Source organism: Peromyscus maniculatus, chromosome 6 (genome assembly GCF_049852395.1).
Source record: "Peromyscus maniculatus bairdii isolate BWxNUB_F1_BW_parent chromosome 6, HU_Pman_BW_mat_3.1, whole genome shotgun sequence".
Lineage (NCBI taxonomy): Eukaryota > Metazoa > Chordata > Mammalia > Rodentia > Cricetidae > Peromyscus > Peromyscus maniculatus.
In genome coordinates this window covers 41225671-41241282 of record NC_134857.1, presented here as the reverse complement: position 1 = coordinate 41241282, position 15612 = coordinate 41225671, and the positions used below count along the sequence as shown (strand labels likewise).

Here is a 15612-nt window from a genome sequence, read left to right as displayed (position 1 = left end):
GGGGCTTATGTGTTCAAACATCACAAAACACCAAAAATTAAATTAATAAGAAAATGCTGCTATTAGATTTGGGAGATGGCTCAGTGAGCTGAGTTCAGTCTCCAGAATCCACATGAAAATGCAGGCGTGAGGGGTGGTGGCATGCAGTTGTGACCCCAGCACTGGAGAGGTGGAACTCACTGGCCAGCTAGCCTCCCCTATCTGGAAAGCTCTAGGCCAGTGGGAGACCCTATTTCAAAAGGAAGATGGAAGTACCTGAGGACCAACAGCTGAGACTGCCTTTGTCCTCCACACATGGGCATATACACCTGCATGCATGTGCACACACATACACACATACACACACACACACACACACACACACACACACACACACACACGAACATGCACAAATACACACATATAACAAAACAGCATGATGCTGATGTTCAATATCTTTTTTTTTTTTTTTTTTTTTTTTGGTTTTTCAAGACAGGGTTTCTCTGTGTAGCTTTGCGCCTTTCCTGGAACTCACTTGTTAGCCCAGGCTGGCCTCGAACTCACAGAGATCCACCTGCCTCTGCCTCTGCCTCCCGAGTGCTGGGATTAAAGGCGTGAGCCACCACCACCTGGCTTGTTATTGTTTTTTGTTTGTTTGTTGTTTTTGTTTGTTTGTTTTTGGAGCTGAGGATTGAACCCAGGGCCTTGTGCTTGCTAGGCAAAAGCTCTACCACTGAGCTAAATCCCCAACCCCTCAATATCTTATTCTAGAAATAAATCATTTGCCCAGATACATAAAGTTTTTATTTTATTTCTAATAGAATAATATTTGTTTTTATATATTCATCAAAATATAGTATGGTTATTTTTAAGGCAGTCTCCTTATGTAGCCCAAACTGGCCTCATATTCATAATCCTGTTTCCTCAGCCTTCTGAGTGTTGATATTAAAGTTATCCACCACCATACACAATCATGCAATTATCTCAATCAACTGTAAACACATGTGCACACATATCATACACACAAAAAACTGTAACAGTATCAACCTAGGTCTCAACAGTTAGAGCTTTAAGGTCACAGGAAATAAAACTAATTATGTATCATAAGGAAGTCCATGAGGGATTTCAAATGTATCATGTCAGAATAAACTTCTATAGAGCAGTGGAATGGAAAAGCTCATGGAGAAAATGTAAAATAAAACGATTTGTTTTAAATATTACAGAAAGCTTTCTATCTGAGAGAAGTTTATCAATGTATTTTCAAAATAGAGACAGCAGGTTGTCGTTTAGAGATACTTTATTGATAAATACAAAAGACTAACAGATGAATTTTAACTGAAAATATTAATAACTCTTGCATGTCAGGAATTACAATTTTGATATTATTCAAGTCTGTGGTGAAATGGTTAGATAACAACAAAAAGGTATTCAACATCTTACCAAAAGCAAGAGCAAGAGCACTTTTGAATATGCATGTCCAAGCAGAGAGCAAGGTCGCAGCCAGTGCTCTGAGTCTGACTGCTTACCTCTGCACTGTGCTTTCCTCATAATTAAATCCCCTGGTGATTACAGTGCAAGGTGGGTTTTCTTTTTGTCCTTTTACAAGTGCACAAGACGTCCTGTCTTCTGCAATTTACTTTCAAGTATCTCAACATGCTGTGTTCTAGACATTGTTTTTAGGCTACTCCCATGTGACAGTCACGGTCCTAATCAGGAATGTAGACTCCGGAGGAGTTCGCTGGTGTTTAATCAGAGAGCCCCACTCCAGAGGGGGCCACTACAAGACCCTCAGCTATTTAAATTATAAAGTGCTCTACCCAGCACTTGAGGGTTTTTTCTCATTTGCATAATGGATGTCTGTTGACACACGTTTCCACTGATAAAATCAATAGTTTGCTTAACATACATGAACGGCTGAAATAATTTGAAGAGCCCACTTGCATGAGTGCCATATAAAAATGCCTCACCCCTATGGATGTCCTCCCACCTGGTTCACTACAAAGTCCTGTGTCCATCTAATGTGAAAAGATTGTAGGTTGGCTGACTCCTAACAAGTAACTCAGAAAATCCTGCCACTAGGGCCGCATTTGAACCAGATTCAACTCTTTGTTCATGGGGCACTGGGGGAGGCAGGAGTTGGGGTCCCATCACTGAACCAGCGATGCACTATCTGTATCTGCTTGCTAGTGAACACGCGTGGCGGAGATCTCACACTGAGGTTTTCTTCATTCAAACCCTTGGCGATGTTGCAGCGGCTCCATAACTCAGTCTCTATTACCCTGGATGGGTGCCCAGCATCTCCCACAGCCAGCTTGTTCTCCCATGAGAACCTAGTCAGGGCATGAGGACACGAAAGGATACAAAACGTGCTCAGGTTCATACAGCCCAGGGCTGTCCACCCTGCAAATCTGCCCCCCTCACCATCCTGGTCCATGGTCCAAGGAGGCAATCATTCAGGGTCGAAATGGAGCAATGGGTCAGGCTGAGCTGTTCAAGTTGTCTTCCTACAGGAAAGGTTGAGACATAGTCAAAACTATGCGAATTCTCAAGAAGTGCTGACGGAAAATCGTGACACCTTGGGCACATTAGCTTTCTGGTTATCACAGGTGATGTTTAAAGTCCAAACAACGTGTGCCTCCCCATCAGTGTTTTATACAAGGATGTCTTCTGCAAACCTGCCAGGTCCGGATCATATGACAGTCTTCTTGCCTATGAATAACCATGTAATCTGACTCCCCGTAACCTGACAGCTCACAATTACAACTCTTTCTCGGCTGAATCTCCGCTCCCACCTCCATTAGCCCCGCTCAAGCTGTGTCTGGCCCCTCCTACAGAAGGGCAGGGGTGGTTGGTGGCAGGGTCTATCAATCAAGCTACCTCTTACCACTTACTAAGTCTTGAAGGAGGGAATTGTCTTCTCAGCATCTTTACATGTGCCACGTGAAGAACCTAAGACAGCTTTGTCATCAGTTTTGGACACTGCCCACCAACTCCCATGTGAAGGAAAAGATCTATTGAAATAAGCAAGGAGGTAGAGAATCGGTAGAGGGAGGTAGATTCTCAGAGATGAAGCTTAAAAATTTCAACATTGGCCAGGCATCGGTGGCACACACCTTTAATCCCAACACTTGGGAGGCAAAGCCAGGCAGATTTCTGTGAGTTCAAGGCTAGCCTGGGCTACAGTGAGATCCAGGACAGGCACCAAAACTACACAGAGAAACCCTGTCTCGAAAAACAAAACAACAAAAAAAAGTTTGAACACTAACGCTTCAGCAAGCAATGCTCAAATTTGTCACTGCTTAATTAAAAAGGAAGCAGAGAAGCAGCTTGGAGCTAAAGCTAAAGGGCAAAGTGGCAGCCGAAATACAATGACCTCTTTCTTTCTGGCCTGAAACTTGCGAAAGCTAACAAGTAAACTCCGTAATAAATGCAGTTAGCTGTCTCCTATTTTAAATCCCCATCCTGAGTGTGGTGCCACACAGAACAGCCCTCAACTGACCACACAGGAAAACAACAATAATTCTCACAGGCTTTTCCTTTTGTGTTTCCTTACTGCTTTCAACCGACAGCACCACCCAGCCAACAAGTAGAACCAAGATCATGCAAAGCCATCCAAACAGTAGCCTTCACCAACAGGAACTGGATAAACAGGCAAAAATATATCCATGTAAAGGGAAGTTACACCAGGGGAAAAAAAGTCTACATGTTTATATGAAAATATTTCTGGATCAAAAAGCTAGATGGAAAAAAATTATAGAACAATTTATACAATGCTAGAATTATTTTTCTAACAAAAGAGAAAGGTACACAGAGTTCTCTCTAAATCCAGGGTGGATTGGGCTCATAATTTCTCAAATATCAAAGTTAGAGAAGGCTTAATATCCTTATGAATATGGTATATAGCCTTTCATATATACCCTATGCATGTCTGTAAATGTTAAATCATATCTAGATTACTTTTACCTAATACAAGTTTTGTATTCATAGTTATCCTGTGGTGTTTGGAGGATAATGACAAGAAAAAAAAACATAACTTTTAAAAAATATTTTCAATCCACAGCCTACAGTAGAATCTAGGAATGTGAAACTCACAGATGTGGAGGCCAGGTTACATGTGCTATTTACTGTAAACCATGAAGAACCGGCAAAGAAGAGTCACAGTGACCTGCAAAGATGGCCATGGAGGCAATGAGACTTTTCAATGTCTGAACTCAAACTGTTTTTACTCTGAGCCAGTCCATCATCAAAGGTTTTTCCTAATCTTCTAAATTACTCGGTTATACAAGATGTTACTATTTGGAGAATCTTATGAAGGGTATATTAAACTTCTTTGTGATTTTTTTTGTAGGTAAAATGATTTCAAAATGAAAAGTCTACAAATCTTAGCGACAGTATTACCAGAGTTATTAGGGCCAGAGCCTGTGTTCTGGCTATCCTCACAAGCCAGATTAAGCCACCTGTCCTCAATAAGACAATTAAAAGAGCCATGGTAATAGGGAGAAGCAGAAAATAAAGAGATTTATTCAATATGGTCACACTGGGAAAAGGAACAAAGAGGTTCAGCAGCCCAGTCCCAGGTCCATCTTTGGGGTCCTCACACGATGTTTAGGCTTCAGAAGAGCACCAGAGTGACAGACATACCTGAGCAGTGTGGTTAAGGTGTGATCCCACCTATCACTGGCCCTTCATTGCTGGGCTCCAGCCTCTCCTGAAAGGTGGCCTGAAAAAAACACAAATTTCTTTCAGGAAGACAAGTTCTCCCTCAGGCTGGAAATTCCAGTTTCCTGGGACCATCATTTCAATAGTCTGAGAGTCAAAGTGAGGGTCACAAGTGTCTCTAGAATATCCTCATTCCTGTTGAATGAAAAAGAAAAAGAAAAAGAAATAAAAAGGAACATGACTGGTCCCAGGTTTCAGAACCAAGTGGAGAGAGAGAGAGAGAGAGAGAGAGAGAGAGAGAGAGAGAGAGAGAATGAATGAAATGAATGAACAAACGAATGAATGAATGAATGAATGAATACAGGGAGAACTTGGCAGCCAGGTCCACTTTGGTATGTTAAATAGGCACCTCAGCCATTTGTCCCAGATTCGAAACCTAACACCTGTGGAGCAGGCTGGCTATATTAAAAGAGCGACATGTCAGGCTGGCTATATTAAAAGAGCGACATGTTTTAAAAAGCCAACAAGTGATAAAAAGATCAAACATGTGGCTCCTGTTAGGAAAGCAGGGAGGAAGGACGGAATAGTAGGGTGAGGTGTGACAGAATGGACAAGGAATAAAGGAGGGAATCTGGAATACTATATCCCAGTTTCAAGATCACCTTGACATGCTGACATCATACAAACAAAAGAAGGCTCCTACAGACACACATGTGCCCGCAAGAGGATGCCTTCTGACCCAACTCTGGTCAAGGCACTGGTTCTGAAGAATAGCCTGGACTGCGTAGCAGAGCTTGATCTGTGCCCTTTCTGTTGGCAGCATTTAACAAGGACTTCGGTAAGCTACAGGACCCGCTCTTCTCTCCACAGGAGGGATCATACAAATTAAACCCTCACGGCAGGGCACAAGCATAAAAGCCTTTACTGTGGGCAATGTATTTATCAGAGGCCTCCAGAATGGTTACTATGGTGAGGGAGGAAGCCTGCCACTCACCTGCCGGGTGGTATCTCCTGCTTGCGAATGGGTTCACACCAGCACATTCTCAAAAGGATCTATTGTATAGATTCTGATATATGAAGTCCTAGCCTAAACGTGTACACATCCCTGATAGCTTGCTAGGAAAGCTAGGTGTCAGCTTCTAGACCGTAGAGACAAGAACTAAGAAGGACTCCATACTCATACCTATACCTTGACCTCAGGACTATTGCTTTAACACCAAATTCTAAGCACTAAGCTGCTGGAACTCAGCGTTATTTTCATCAAGATTACTTTGCCAAAGATGCATTGTTTTTTTCTTCAAGAGTGAGGTGGCAGGGGTCCAGATGACTAGACATGGCTTCCACATGACCTGATTATGACGTGACCACTCCAAGACATGGTTGAGGTTTTTACTGTAGATATGAGGGGGGGGGGGACAGCCAGGGGTATCCGGAAGAGTCCAGATGAGGGAGAGAAAGTAGTAGATCGAGCCTGGTTGTGAGAAGAGGCAGGGAGAGGTGGCAGGGGAGTGAGAGATGAGAATGTGGGAAGAGACCAAGAGAAGGGGCAAGAGAGAGGGGGCCAGGAGAGGAAGACAAAGAGAGAGAGGGGAGCATGGCCCCAAAGAGTAGGGTTATAGAATAAGAGGCTAGGAGAGGGGGGCCCACGAGCTGGAGAAGTTTAGGGTAGGAGCAGGGTGAGAGGAACTGAGAAGAACCACAGGTAATTGTGGTGTTGAAAGAGCCTGGAGGACAGCATGCTCTTGGGTGTGCTAGTAGACTTCACAGATGTCATTTGTCCCTCTGACAGTGGCAGGAAATGGCTCCTTTGGTAGAGGGGAACCGGCACCAGAATATAGGGGAGTGGAGTGTCCTTCGGACCTGACACTGATAAAGAGTTAGAATTAAAAAAGAGATGGTTCAAAAGTGAGGAAAGGTTTCAGAAACTCACAAAGGTAATGAATGACAGGATACCTGCATAGCATGGAGGGAAAGAAGGGAGACACCAAGAAAAGAAGCCAGACACAGCTCCTGGCCTGTGGCTTCCCCAGAGGGGAAGAGAATCAAGGGCTCCTTCAAAAGAAGGTGGAAAGAGATGGGATGCTACCCTCAGGGCAAGCCTGCAGCACTTACAAGCCCCAAAATTAGTTGCTGGACTTGGTGAGACTTTGTCCATTGTCAGCAGTGGGCAAGAATCCCATTGTATCACACTGTTTGAATTGGTGGGCAGCACCCAGGAACCATCTTAAGAAAGAACTTACTGTTTCTGATACCTGATCAAACTTCAGGCCATAATTAGAATAAAGATGACCACTGCACATTAATGAAGGGAATGATTCTTCAAGAAGATACAGCAGTTATAAGCACACTCACCAAACATTGGGATTCCCAAATCATAAAACCAACACTGCTAGACATAAAAGGTCAGATAGGTCCTGATACAACTCAGCAGGTCCTCAGTTTCCCCGACTCCTATCTTTAGATACACAGTTCAGACTAACTCAACAAACTGCAGAGTCAGCCAAGTGTGGCAGCACGTGCTTATAACCTAGCACTTGTGGGATAGAGGCAGGTAGACCAGGAGTTCAAGTCCATCTCGGCTACATAGTGATTTGTGGACCATGTGAAACCGTTTCTCAACAAAACCCCTCACTCCCCACACATCTGAGAGAGAGGATGAGGGAGGGAAGGAGAGAGAGAGAGAGAAGCTGGTTTAGAATTAGTTTGGAATTATACCACAGATCACATGGACCTAAAAGATATCAACAGGATCAAGCAGAAACATAATGCATTTTTTTTTCAGCATCCCACTAAACCTTCTGTAAATCAGACCACGTCCTATGAAAAAAAAAAAGCAAGTTTTAGAAAATACAAAAGAATTGAAATAATTTCTTATCATATGATAGCAGAATAAAACTAGACATCAGCCAAGAGAAACTGAACAATCATCTGGAGATTGAACTGTTCACTCTTGGATGACCAGTGAGTCATTAAAGAAATTGGGAAAGAAAATTTTAAGTTCCTAAAATTGAGATACAGACAAGACAATTCCAAGAGGAAACTTAAAAAAAAAAAGAGCGAGATCTCAAGTAACCTTATGATGTAGCTGAGGGTTTTGGAAAGACAAAACAAGCCAAGGTCTAAAGCAGGAGGCAGCAATACAAATAATGCCTGAAGCAGAAATGAAAGAAGGTCACTAAAAGAACAGTGCATTGATTCAACCAGACAAAAAAAGATAAACAAAACGAATAAAGCCCTACCCAAAGTAACTGCAAGAAAGGGAAAAGATCCTAATTAATAAAGTTAGACACAAAAGGTGAGGTCAGAGCAGATGCTGTGGAAAATCAATATGGAATAAATGGATAACTTACAATAAAAATAGTGGAAAATCTAGGGGGAAATGGATGAATTCCTAGACACCTATGACCCCACCCCCACTGTTAAATGAAGAGGACATAAGTAAATTAAACAGATTTGGAACAAGCAATGAGATTGAAGCAATAACGAATGTGTCCCCACAAAGAAAAGCCCAGGACTGGAGAAACTGACTGCTGAATTTCACTAATGATTGAAGGAGCACTAACAGCAGTTCCACACTGTTCCACAAAATGGGAAGGGAAGGCACATTGCCAGGTTCATTCCACACAGCCAGGACTATCCTGATACCCAAACTAGATAATAAAACAAGACAAACCAACTACAGACCAACGTCCAAGATGAACAAAAAAAAGTCTTAAAATGCTAGCAATTTTTATTCAACAAAACATCAAGAGGTACATACATCACGTCCAAGCTGGTCATCCTGGAGATGCAAAATGTGCATATGTTCAACATATGCAAATCCATAAATATAAGACAACACATAAATGGACTTAAGTAGAGATATCATACAATTTTTTTCAATAGATGCAAAAAAAAAGGCTATTGATGAAGCTTAACATCCCTTCCTGATAAAAAAAAGCCCTGAAGAAATTAAATGAGAAGAAATGTTTTCAACATCATAAAGGTTACATACAACAAACCAGGAGTCAACATTATATAAAAATAAAGCATTCCCTCTTGTGGGAGCCCGTTCTGGGGTTCCTCGTGGCTTTACCCAGCAGGTCCAAATAGAGGATGATCAGGACCACGGGCCTGAGTGCAGGTGTCTGAGATGGTCTGCACTTGGCTGTGCTGGGGGAGGAGGTCTTTTGCTCCACCCCTTGGCGTCTCTATAAAAACCCTGGACCAGAGACAGTCGGGGCCCGTTGGAATAGGTTCCAGGCCCTCTCGAGGCTATCCTTTATTTTCTATCTGTTTATCTCCACAAGATTCTCCGCTATAAATCCTTCTATCTAATATTTCCTGCTGCTCGCACTCAAGAAAACTCTGGGAAGCTGTGGGGGTGATGGGTAAACGCCCCACAGAATGGCGCCGTGAACAGGGACTAAAGAAAAAAAGGGACTAAAGAAAAAAAGGGGAACAAAAAAAGGGGGGACTAAAGACAAATGAAGAGGGACTTAAGACAAAGTAATAGGGACTAAAGATAAAGGAAAATAATAGTTTTAATACAGAGTTTTTGGTGAAAGTGCTGAGTCAGCCCTGCCAGTGGAAAGGCATGCCGGTGTTATGGAATATATATATTTTTATATATATTTTTGGAAGGCAGGGGTTTTATCCTCGAGAGAAAAGGAAAGCGGACTGGAAGGATGTCCGATGCTGCAGCGAAATTCTCTTCTGTCAAAATTTTCTATCTTCTATCCCTTTCTCAAATTCTATCTGTGATAAGAAGTATAAGGTATAGGGTAGTAATATAGTGTAGGAAAAACTTAGAAGTGTAAGATTGTGTAGGAAAAATAAGTAAGGCAACTAGACAGAAAAACTCTTCAATTTTCTAACTTTGGGGGCTTTGAAAGCAAACTGGGGAAAAAATCTTTCTTTGGGCTTTACGGGTAGTAAAAAAGCTTCTCTTTGAGCTTATGGGGAAGAAAAAGTTTCCTATGGAAGCTTTTGACCTGGGGACAGCTGAAATGCCAAATCCAAGCGGCAGGAGAAAGTAATTTCTCCGAGGCAAAAATGGGGGTGTAAGAAGTCAAAGTTTAAAGTTGGGAAGTTTTGGGAAAAGTTGGTCTTTCTCCTGGGGGGGGACTTTCTCTTAAACTCTAAAGCTTTTCTTGGAAAATTTGGGGGGAAAATCTCTCTAAAAAGCCTTAATCTTTCTCAAAAGCTCTTAAACTTAAAAACTAAACTTGTCCTTCTGGGAGATGACAAAAATTAGAATCACCTGAAGATATTAGTATGGGGACCACCTGTGATTAGCTCTCAGGGAAAACAACAAACTCAAGACAGCAAAACCTCTAAGTTCTGTTTCAAGCTTTAAAAATCATCCCTGCAATGCAGGAGGCAAGGACAAGTTCCTAAAAACCTCTTCTAAGCTCTGTCTCTTCAAGCTAGTAAAAGTCGTTTGGGGAGAGTGTGGGTAAAGAGCTACAGAGAGCCCAAAAAGGGCAGGAAACTTTACCTGAGAAAGCAAAAAAGGCAAGCTTTTCAGTTACAGCCAAGCTGAGGCATCAAAGGTTCTGAGTGAGCGTTTCAGAATGAAAAGGTGCTCCTAATGTCCTATGCAAAGATTCCCTGAAACGGTTAACATTGTATCCTCGCTTCTGAGCAAAAACCCAGAGGTGACTGGCCAGCGTCTCTGAGTTGGAGTGCATTTCGGGGATACTAGGGTTCCTGCAGTTGTAAACTTCCTGGAGCACAGAGATGAGGCAGGAAGGTGCAGGACCCAGGGGAAGATTGCTAATGAACAAACAAAGCTAAAGCCGGTGGGAACGGCACAGTTGTCTGCTTTCCTACAAGTCCCGGGTTGATAGGTCCACAAATGCAAAAAGGAATCTGAGAAAAGCTTCCCTATCAGAGAAAGGACCTTTCTGGGAAAACAGTAAAGCTGAACTGGGTCTGAAGAAGTCGTGCTGCCGAGTCAGAACGCTGTCTGGGGAAAGAGCCCAGCCAGGGCAGAACAGAACTAACCAGGAGTAAAGCTTTCTTTTCTGTCAGAGAAAGCATCTTTGAGAAAAACCTTGTTTCAACTGACTCCCTGAGATGAGGGAGTGTAGCCCTGAGGGGTGATGGCCTCTGGCATAAGCTCTGTCCTTGAGCACCCAGACAAGCAAACCCGACCCACTGGGGGACTGGGCCAGGTGAAGGCCTGATGAGGCAAAACACCTTCCTAATGGGAGTTTACAGATGGCAAAAACCTCCTTTGTTAAATTTTCCAGTCTGTACGCAAACCACACAGACCCCGAAAACAGAAACGGACAAAAAGCCCCTACCTTCAGTAGCAGGGAAAACCGCCACTGTAGTGTCGGAAACTGTTTCTGGGGTAGAGGGGATAAACTGAGACCAAACTGGGAACTGTCTGGGAGAAAGACTCTGAAGCAACAGAGGGGACAGATTCCTCCCCAGAAAATATGACCTGACAAAGCTGCTAGAGTTTGAGGCAGATTCGGGGGGAGAAAAAGAAGCCCCTACCTCCAAAGGCAGCTAGCAGAGGTACAGAGCAGCAGACAGATACCTGAAGCTCTGCATCTGGGGGGGAAGGAACAAGCAAAATGAAAATAAGATCAGTGGGAGAAAATCTCTGAAGGAGCTATGGAAAAGCTGTTGTAAATGATCTTGTTTTCACTGACTGGCTAAGGCAAACACAAGCCCTGAGGAAAGTTGCTATCAGAAATGCTAGCCTCAATGCGCGCTAACGAGGCAGGTGTGGATCTGATCCAGGGGCCAGTGTCTGATGAAGGAGAGACACCTGTTGAAGCCAGCTGAGGAGAGACCAGAAACCTCCCAATGTCCCATAGCTGAAAATGTAAAGTGCTTGTTCAAATCTCCCGTTGCAAAAGCAAAAAACTTTGTTCAAACCTCCCGGGCAAGAATTTGTAAGCAAGTCTAGTAAAAGAGAACCAGTTGACTCGCAGACCGGAAAAGAAACATGGGAAATGACTGATATAAGGAAACTGATATGTAAGGGACTGATATGGAACTGATATTATTATGGACTGATATAAGGGAAATGCATTCTGGGAAAGGTAGTTTTTCCGCTAAAGATAGCGACATTGCCCTGAAACACTTTTGTCAGCTCAAAAATACGTTCATGGTAAACTTAAAATACAGCCTTTAAAAGAAGGAAAGTCATCTAAGTTTAAGTATCCGTTCCAATGAAAGATTGAAAGGATACGGAACTAGGTGCTTCGTGGTTTGGGGCTCTGTTGGTAAAGTGCCTTATTTACCCTAATAGCTGTGCAAAGTTTTTACGGCAGTTGGATGACAAAAAGCTACCTATAAGAGCAAACAAGTCACTTTAAAATCTTTAAAATACCACCTAATAGCTGTGCAGTTTTTGGTGAAGAGCTTTACAGCAGCTAAATAAAGTAATTTCACCCTCAGCGTAAAGTTTTTCAGTAGAACAAACCAAAAGTACTGCTGTGATAGAAACGTTTGTTTGAATTGAAGTTCTTAGGGGAACTATTATGAATTTGGGTGAAGGGACAGCCTCTAGTTAAAAACCGTTTACCGCTGACAGTGCATCTCTGCCAGTTCGAAAAGGCCGACTCACAACTTTGGGGTGTGGCTTCGTCCTGAGAATGTTACAATCCCCTAGCAACAAGTATCACAACTCTATAATGACAACACTCACTAAATCCCAGTGCTTTATAACAAAGCTAACTATAAACTGTAAACTTTAGAAATGATGTACGTACTTCCTGTCTAGTTAAGAGAATCTTTCTAATAGAGATAGTGATAATAATTAAGAGTAAGAAATAGAAAGATGAAAATAAGATAAGTTAGTTTGTAGAAATTCTGTCTTGTTAGATATCTGTTAAGAAATCTTTAGGTGTTTGCTAAGTTAGATATATGCTAATGGTAGCCTAAGTTCGTAAAATAGATCTGTAGAGTTCCTTTAAGAAGATAAGCTTGTAAGAAGTATCTAAGGTAGTCTTAAGACATGTAGTAATAAGCTTGTAAGATGCTAGTTGTAAATGTAAGTTTAAATAAGAAATAAGATGGAATGAATATAAGTATATAAGAATTAATAAATATATTTGCTAAAGTAGTTCTATAGTTTCCTTAAAGTATAAATAAGTAGATGTTAATATGTGAGTTTGTAAAAATGTGTAATGTTGAGTGAGTTTATGCTTAAGCACATGCTATGTCAGTTTGTGAAAAAGTGTAAATGTTAAGTGTGAGTCTATTAATGTATATGGTGAAAACACCTGAGACACAGGAGATAGTGTCCTAGTAGACTGCAAGGTAGGCAGTCTGAATGGTTTCAAAAGCTCCAGAAGCCGCTAAGAATGGCAGACGCCAGAACCAGCACAAGGCATCCGCAGCTGAGATCCGTGGAATATCAACGCAGCACAGAAAAACCTGAGCTAACAGCAAAAACGGTGCGGTTTAAAATATTACTATAACTAAAAAGGTCTGGTCTGTCTTTGAGAACAAAAGTTGCAGAGACGCTTGTTTGAACAAAAATTAACTGCAAAAAGTTTTGGTTGAAAAACGTCTCTTCATATTTGGAAGTGAAAGCCTGATACCAGAATTTATTTCTTGTTGGAACTTTTTGAACTTAAAATGAGATAAAATTACAAAAACATTTTGGTTATGGATTTCTTCAAATTTGGAAGGCTAGTACCAATATTTATCATTTGGATTTTGGTACTTAAATGAAATGAACAATAGAGATTTCATTGCAATGGGACAATTTTGAGCTTACTTATAGTAATGACCTAGGAACAGTTTTCTGGAATTGGGTTAAAAATGGAACTGTTTAAATGAAGAAATGTATTTCTACTTAGAATCAAGATGCAATTTTGTGTATGCATATATGCTTTATTAATTGGAGATTTATGAATTGTTTTGTGTAACTGTTTATGTAAAAATGGAATTACTTATGGAACTGGTTTTGTGTTACAAATGGAACTGTTTAAACAGAAAAGTTTGGGTTTTCTAACTAGGCTTGAGATTTTGCTTAAAAATTATAAAGAAAAGGAGGAGCTATGAGATTGAATTATGTTTGCAGAAACCTATTGATATTAATGCACCCTGGCTTTGTGGAATTGAGGAAATGTTTAAGTTTGTGAATACATCGAAGTTTTTCCTATGTTCTGTTAACAAGAAAAATGACTGAGTTAAAGTTGTAAGACGGAGAAAATTGTTAACTATATATAGCACCATATATGCTAATTCTAATGGTTCTGTTAAGAGTTTGCTTTGAGTTGTAAGATTGAGAGAATTGTGACTATGTATAGCAATATTTATGTTAACCTGTTAATGGTAATGATGAAGCTAAGGGATTCTTTAAGTTTGTAGTCGCCTTAAGAGTTTTGGTTTAGAAAGGGCTTGAGGCAGCTAAGACTGCTGTGGTCACCTTGGACCTAATTCAAAAGAGAAATGCCATCTATATCATCCTCTACTCCCATACTGGGAGGTGTAACAGCTATGGAGATTGCTGTAAGCCATTAATAGTTATTTTTTTATATATTAAGAAGGGGGGACCTGTGGGAGCCCGTTCTGGGGTTCCTCGTGGCTTTACCCAGCAGGTCCAAATAGAGGATGATCAGGACCACGGGCCTGAGTGCAGGTGTCTGAGATGGTCTGCACTTGGCTGTGCTGGGGGAGGAGGTCTTTTGCTCCACCCCTTGGCGTCTCTATAAAAACCCTGGACCAGAGACAGTCGGGGCCCGTTGGAATAGGTTCCAGGCCCTCTCGAGGCTATCCTTTATTTTCTATCTGTTTATCTCCACAAGATTCTCCGCTATAAATCCTTCTAATATTTCCTGCTGCTCGCACTCAAGAAAACTCTGGGAAGCTGTGGGGGTGATGGGTAAACGCCCCACACCCTCTACAATTAGGAATGATAAAGGGTGCCCACTCCCACCACTCTTATTCAATACAGTGCCTGAAGCCTTAGTTAGAGAAATAAGATGAAAGGAGGAGGCAAGCAAAGCATCTGTGTTTGCAAAAGCATCATGATCATTTATTTTAAAATGCCACAAGAAAACTCTAAGTCAGATAAACATTTTCAACAAGGGAGAATATATAATAAGCATATACAAAAAACATATACAAAAAGCAGTTTTTCTATATATCAGCAATGAACTTACTGACAAAGAAAGCAGGGTGGGGAAGTTTCATTCACAATAGCTTCCGGAAAAAGAAAAAAACTGGGAATAATCATAACCAAGGAGGTGAAAGACCACTGTGTTGAAAATTTTGTGATATTAGAGAAAGAACCATAGAAGACACTAGAGGGAAAGACTTCCCATGCTCAAGGATTGACATAGTTAATATCATAAAAATGACTATATTACTGAAAAAGATCTACAGCTTCAACACAAACTGTGGTGATATTTTATGTATGCTCTAATAAATAAAGCTTGTCTGAGGATCAGAGGGCAGAGCCAGCCACAAAGTCAGCCATAGAGGCCAGGCAGTGGTGGCACACACCTTTAATCCTAGCACTTGGGAGGCAGATGGATCTGTGCAAGTTCAAGGCCACCCTGGGCTATGTAAGATTAATCCAGTCTAAAAGAGAAACTTGGGAGTTACACACCTTTAATCCCAGCACTAGGAAGCTTGAGACAGGAAGTGATATGGCTGGCCAGAGAAAAGAATTTAAGGCAGGAGGAGACAGTTCTCCCCTTTCGGCTAAGGACTCAGGGGCATTCAGTCTGAGGATTCGTTGAAACAGGATCTTCCCCTTTCAGCTGAGGAGTTGGCGAGGTGAGAAGTGGCTGTGGCTTGTTTCCTCTGATCTTTCAGCATTTACTCCAATATCTGGCTCTGGGATTTTATTAAGATCAAAATTCTAATTATATTCTTCACAGAATAGAAAAAAAAGCCCTGAAATTCATATAGAAGTAGCCAAAGCAGTCTGATCAGAAAGAGAATGTTGGGGGTATCACATCTCATCTCAGAGTGTACTACAGGGCCGTAGTAAAAACAACACAATGCTGGCAC

At 41.6% G+C, this 15612-nt stretch overlaps 1 long non-coding RNA gene and 1 other non-coding gene across 2 annotated transcripts; both read right to left on the bottom strand.

Annotated features, from left to right (window-relative positions):
• Positions 1 to 652: 652 nt before the first annotated feature.
• Positions 653 to 730, bottom strand: Trnaa-agc (transfer RNA alanine (anticodon AGC)). Its single transcript has one exon. It is a non-coding gene; the product is annotated as a tRNA-Ala (tRNA).
• A 550-nt stretch (positions 731 to 1280) lies between these two features.
• Positions 1281 to 4692, bottom strand: LOC121830443 (uncharacterized). The gene is made up of 3 exons (XR_006073654.2): positions 4621 to 4692; positions 2401 to 2483; positions 1281 to 2309 (listed from the first exon to the last, which is right to left on the bottom strand). It is a non-coding gene; the product is annotated as an uncharacterized LOC121830443 (long non-coding RNA).
• Positions 4693 to 15612: the final 10920 nt, after the last annotated feature.